This window comes from Dipodomys merriami, unplaced genomic scaffold, assembly GCF_024711535.1.
Source record: "Dipodomys merriami isolate MVZ:Mamm:240054 unplaced genomic scaffold, mDipMer1.0.p SCAF_2, whole genome shotgun sequence".
Lineage (NCBI taxonomy): Eukaryota > Metazoa > Chordata > Mammalia > Rodentia > Heteromyidae > Dipodomys > Dipodomys merriami.
The window spans coordinates 7,055,992-7,060,877 of NW_027203381.1; the positions used below are offsets into that span (position 1 = coordinate 7,055,992).

At 35.3% G+C, this 4,886-nt stretch overlaps 1 pseudogene; it reads right to left on the bottom strand.

Annotated features, from left to right (window-relative positions):
* Positions 1–3,819: 3,819 nt before the first annotated feature.
* LOC138831941 (peptidyl-prolyl cis-trans isomerase A pseudogene) lies at positions 3,820–4,567 on the bottom strand (annotated as a pseudogene).
* Between the last annotated feature and the right edge of the window lie 319 nt (positions 4,568–4,886).

Below are 4,886 nucleotides of genomic sequence, written 5' to 3' on the forward strand. Positions count from 1 at the left end.
CACTTGCCAATGCGCCTTTAAATCATACCTTTTAGGCTAAAAATCTACATATCACTTCCATTCTTTCTCATTTGCTAAATGATACCTACTCTTCCTTTTTTCTGCCTCACATAAATGTTTTCATTGTATATGGCTGAGTTGAAATCTAATACTTTCTATAAAATTCATTAGATGATATTTTTTCCAACATGGCATGGCTTTATTGGAACTAAAATATCTGCAGAACTCAGTCACTGTGTATATCTTCTCACACAAGAACTCCTACTTGAGTTAAATATTCAGAGAGAGGAGTTCAATATACTTCAGTTTTTCATAATACTATACTTCACTAATAAAAAAAATTCTAAGCAAGAATGCTTAGATAGGTTTTGATAAGGCTTCAATTGAAATTTCATAATCTAGTTCAATATATACTATCAGAAGTGATTGGGTTATAATTATTTATGTACTTATGTGTATGTATATATACATATATGCATGTATACAAATATGTATACCTGTCTATGTGCAAAATAGCCTTCTGCTATGTAGGAAAATCTTTCATTGAACATAGTCTGTGTGCCTTAGAAGCAATCTTTTGATTTTCTAGTTTGAATATGTCAGTACTTCATTGTTGAGCCAGAATTTATTTTTAAGATATCCTTAGATATCTTTTGAAAGACAATAACATCTTTCAAAACAAAAATTTCTTTATGTGTATTTATTAAAGCATAGACCTTTATTAAATATTGAACATACACTTCCATTCTCTTATTGCTTGTCAAGAATTTGTCAAAGCAAGAATCAAAATAATCTGTCCTTTGGCAGACCAAATGATCAGTCTTCATTTCTGATTTTATTAGTGATGTGTTTAGCAGCTCCAAGAGTTGTTACAAGTTACCAAATGTGAGATCTGCTTCTGCCTCTAGTTAAGGGTATTTTAAGCCAATATCTACAAAGAAAATCTAAAATCCAATTTATAGTTACTAAAACTTTACTAAAAGCACTTGAGTTTATGCTCACTGATATCAAATTAAAATTACAAGGAATATATGCTTGCAATCAAATCTAAGAGCGTCGTGCAAAGACTCCTGCAAAACCAACACAACAAACACAGAACCAAAGTAAATCTATGCTAAATCAGACCCCTACTTGAACAATATCTTTGATTCAAAGCACTTTTTGAACAAAATGAATAGAAGCCTAGCTTGATATGTAGACTAACGCAACAATTGAACACTATACACTCTCCAATAATAGCTATCAAGATTCAGCTAGTGGCAGGTGGACTATTAATCAGACATCACCCATACAGAACAATGGCAATTGCAGCCAATCTGGTCTTCTCTGCCTGTCATTAAACATTTCTCTGGATGGGAATATGGGGAGGTTCTGTGTCTTTAGCAATCTTTGGCATAAAGTGTTAAACAAGTTTAGAAACTCTTCCACAGCCCTCAGCTTTTTATTTAGGACAAGAGACATTTTACATTTAATTTTATTGTAAAGGTGATGTGCAGGGAGGTTACAGTTAGGTATGTAAGGTAATGAGTACTTTTCTTGACAAACATTGTTACCACCTCCCTCATATTCTACCTCCCTCTGACCCCTTCCGCAAGTTGTAAAGTTCATTTCCAACATAATATTTTGTGAGAATCATTGTTGCATTGGTTCACCATTTGTCCTTTGTCTCACCATTTTGTTGTGCTCCTTCCCTTCCCCAAATCAGATAAACGTATATAAAAGACGTTTTTTTTTGTTTGTTTTTTAGAAAACAGTACTCCCTTTCCTCTCTACTACCTATCAAAGTAGACATTTATTTGGAAGGTCAGACATCATATTTGATGAAGACCACAGAACTCTAGGTTACATTAATGAGCAAAAGAAGAAGAAGGGAAAAAGGGTGTAGCTTCACTATCTGTCATTTTGCTAAGTGTTTTCTCAAGAAATGTGTGTAGGAATGTGATGTTGTCTGAAAAGAGTTGGCCAACCACTTTTATAAATCCAAAAGCAATTGGAAGATGTTGTACTTTGGTCCCTTAAGGATTTCCATGTTCTGCTTGCTCATACACTTGCTAAGTGTGTTCTTTTTGAATAATAAGGAATGTTTCAAGCAATGTATTTTTAACTCATATACTTCCTAGTTGCTAAAGGTTTTCTTCGTTTTTTAATATTTTGAATCCTTCTTTAACTTATTTTTATTTTCCTAAGTAAAAGAATGTTATTCAGATGGAAAGCACCCATAGCAGAAGAAATCTGTGGGGACATTTACAATAGTTGAAAACATATGGTGTGTTTGGAGATATAAACAAATCTAAATATTTGCAAGGATCTTCATGTTTCCCAACTTTAAATAATATCAATGTGCATCCAAATTTATGTCATATGTTGTTACATAGGCCCAAATTTACAGCATATATGTTATAGAAATACATTATTCTGGAGAGAAGTCACCTCCTTTAACATGACAGTGGATAACACATCAATCATAAGAAAATCAGACTCCAAATAAGTAGGGAATTAAGTCGTTTACAAAGTTCTCATGATGGCATTTGTGACATTTTTTAATTAGGTGTATCTCCTTGGTTCAGACCCAGTCTAAAAGTTGTATTGCCAGGATTTCCTGGAAAAGACCTATCAAGTGTACTGAGAGAGAAAGAGAGAGACAAGGACAGAAAGAGACAAAGACAGAATCAGAGACAGAGAGACAGAGACCAAGTCAGAGGGGCTGAAGATAGTGTAAAGCAGATACATGCCAATCCTGCAGAAACACAGTGTAGAATTTATTGAATGTAGCAAGATTCAATTCCTCTATATTCAAAAGACTTGCTAAGCCTTATAAAAAAGCTAAAATTTTCTGTAGCTATGGTTAATATGCTAATGATTACATACAAGCATTATAAAATAATAATGGAGACAAATAACAGGAGAAAACAATAAAAATTATTTATTGCACACCTTAATTAGGAGACAAATTCTCAACTGTAAATAAATAAAATGAGTTAGAGTACAAAAGTCTTGATTTCATTACCCAGTAAATTCTGTGAGGAGGTCTTAACAAAATTATCCTTTTGTTGACCTTACAGTCCAGAGAAAAAGCTATATCAATACATTTTTAATCTGGATACAAATACCATAGCTTGGAGGAGGGGTACACATTGTTGATAACTACTGGTTAGTAGAATCTCTCTCTCTCTCTCTCTCTCTTTCTCTCTCTCTCTCTCCCTCTCTTTCTCTCTCTCTCTCTCTCTCTCTCTCTCTCTCTCTCTCTCTCTCTCTCTCTCTCTCTCTCTCTCTCTCTCTCTCTCTCCCCACATATGTGTGTGTGTGTGTTTATTGTAAAAATACCGTACAGAGGGGTAACAGTTACCTGAGTAAGGTAATGAGTACATTTCCTATCGAGCATTATTTCCTCCATCGTTTTTCCCTACCATCCCTCCCCTCCCTACTTCTCCAACTTTCCCCCCCAAACCCCCACCCCTCTTCATTGGATTCATTTCAGGTTTGTTTGTTCCTGATTCCTACTGCATGATGCACATGTCACATGAAATAAAATTTCAAAAATTAATGATGAGGAAAAATTGTTTGCAAATAAATTTTACTTCAAAATTTGGATGACAGATTTTTCAACACATTTTACTATTAGTTTATTTCCTAGAATTATGTGATTGTGATTGCATTTTATTTTAGCAAAATGTAAGTTTTATTATTTTATTATTAGTTTTAATAAAATTAAAAAATTAAAAAACAGTTATATTAATTATATTAATTTTATTTTTTAAAAAGAAACAGATTTGTTATTTTGTTAAAATATTTACCACATGTCAATATAAGTCAATGAACTTTTTTTTTGACACTGTTTAGTTTTTATTCATAATCATAAACTTAACTCTGCAATCCAGCTAGATTTGGAGGGGAGGTAAGGAAAACATGGAACCCAAAGAACTGCAGTGAGAGCACAAAGATTACAGGATATTGCAAGCAGATGGGGTGGAAGGGTGCTCTCCTGAGCTACAGAAGGAATGGTCTGGTGGTTATGGTAAACCAAATCAAATGTATTAGAGTTGTCCGCAGTCGGTAATGGTGACCTTCTTGCTGGTTTTGCCATTCCCGGACCCAAAGCCCTGCATGGCTTCCACGACTTCCATGCCCTCTTTCACCTTCCCAAAGACCACATGCTTGACATCCAACCAATCAGTCTTGACAGTGCAGATGAAAAACTGGGAACCATTTGTGTTTGGTCCAGCATTTGCCATGGACAAGATGCCAGGACCTGTATGCTTCAGGATGAAATTCTCATCCTCAAATTTCTCTCCGTAGATGGACTTTCCACCAGTGCCATTATGGCATGTAAAGTCATCACCCTGGCACATGAATCCTGGGATAATCCTGTGAAAGCAGGAACCCTTATAACCAAATCCTTTCTCTCCAGTGCTCAGAGCACGAAAGTTTTCTGCTGTCTTGGGAACTTTGTCTGCAAACAGCTCGAAGCAGACGCTGCCCAAGGGCTTGCCGTCGGCGGCAATGTCGAAGAACACGGTGGGGTTGACCATGGCTGGCAGCTGGTAACCACAAGTGACAGCGGCGTCTGCAAAGCCTCAATGAACTTTTTTTGTGTGTGCTGTTATAGGGCTTGAACTCAGGGCCTGGGTACTTTCCCTGAGCTTTATTCTAAAGGCTAGATCATACATATTTGAAACTTTCAAATTTCCTAAGTGATCACATGAACTTTTAAAATTTAATAAAGTTGCAATTATTTTTAAAGTTCATTTATTGACCTATGTATTTAATATTTTCATTATTCAATAACTCAGGTAAAATCATTTTCTTACATTTAATATTGTAATAAATACGGGCTGGGAAGGTGGCTCAGTGGTAGAGTGCTTGCCTTGCATGCATGGGGCCATGGG